Raw genomic sequence first — 640 nt, 5'->3', positions numbered from 1 at the left:
TCGGATATCTCGGACGAGACGCGATACGTGGATGGAGCCTCGCGATCGGCGCGGGCGACTTTATGCGCTACTAATGGGGGGGGAGGGAGACAGCGTTTTGAAACGCACCCGTTGGAAAAAGAGACGTGTCACGGTCGTCGCAAAGAGATCTCTTCGTGAGATTCGAGGCACGTCCGTCGTTCACGCGTGTCACCGCGTTCGTTTTTTCACGTTTATTTCAACGTTCGTCGCGTACGGTCTTCGTTCTCTCGCGTCGGGCGACGAGCCGCGTCGCTCGGAGGGAACAATTCGCACGGGTCGCACGAGATACGCTCGTCGGCTGCACCGCGAGGAGAAGCGAAAAACGCGACGACCTATCCTCATTTTCTCGCGCGCTACGAAAGCGCTCCCGTCGCTCGAGAGCTCGGCTTGAAAAAAAAAATGAACCGATACCGCGCGCATCTCGTCCCGTCTCGCTCCTCCGAGGCGTCGCCGTTCGCCGCGCGTACCCGAGCTACGGGGATCGCATGAGAGTCGCGGCGCGCTCGATAGGATTCCCGCGATCGCGCGTTTTCGCGGGGCCGTTTCGCGAGGCGCCGAGACGCGAATCCCGTCGCGCGATCGCGGATCTCCCGTTCGTCCCGCGCGAGAATCCCGCTCG

The sequence above is a fragment of the Wasmannia auropunctata genome, unplaced genomic scaffold (genome assembly GCF_000956235.1).
Source record: "Wasmannia auropunctata unplaced genomic scaffold, wasmannia.A_1.0 LD336076.1, whole genome shotgun sequence".
Classification (NCBI taxonomy): Eukaryota; Metazoa; Arthropoda; class Insecta; order Hymenoptera; family Formicidae; genus Wasmannia; species Wasmannia auropunctata.
The sequence above is the reverse complement of the archived record's forward strand: the minus strand, read 5'-3'. Positions refer to the sequence as shown.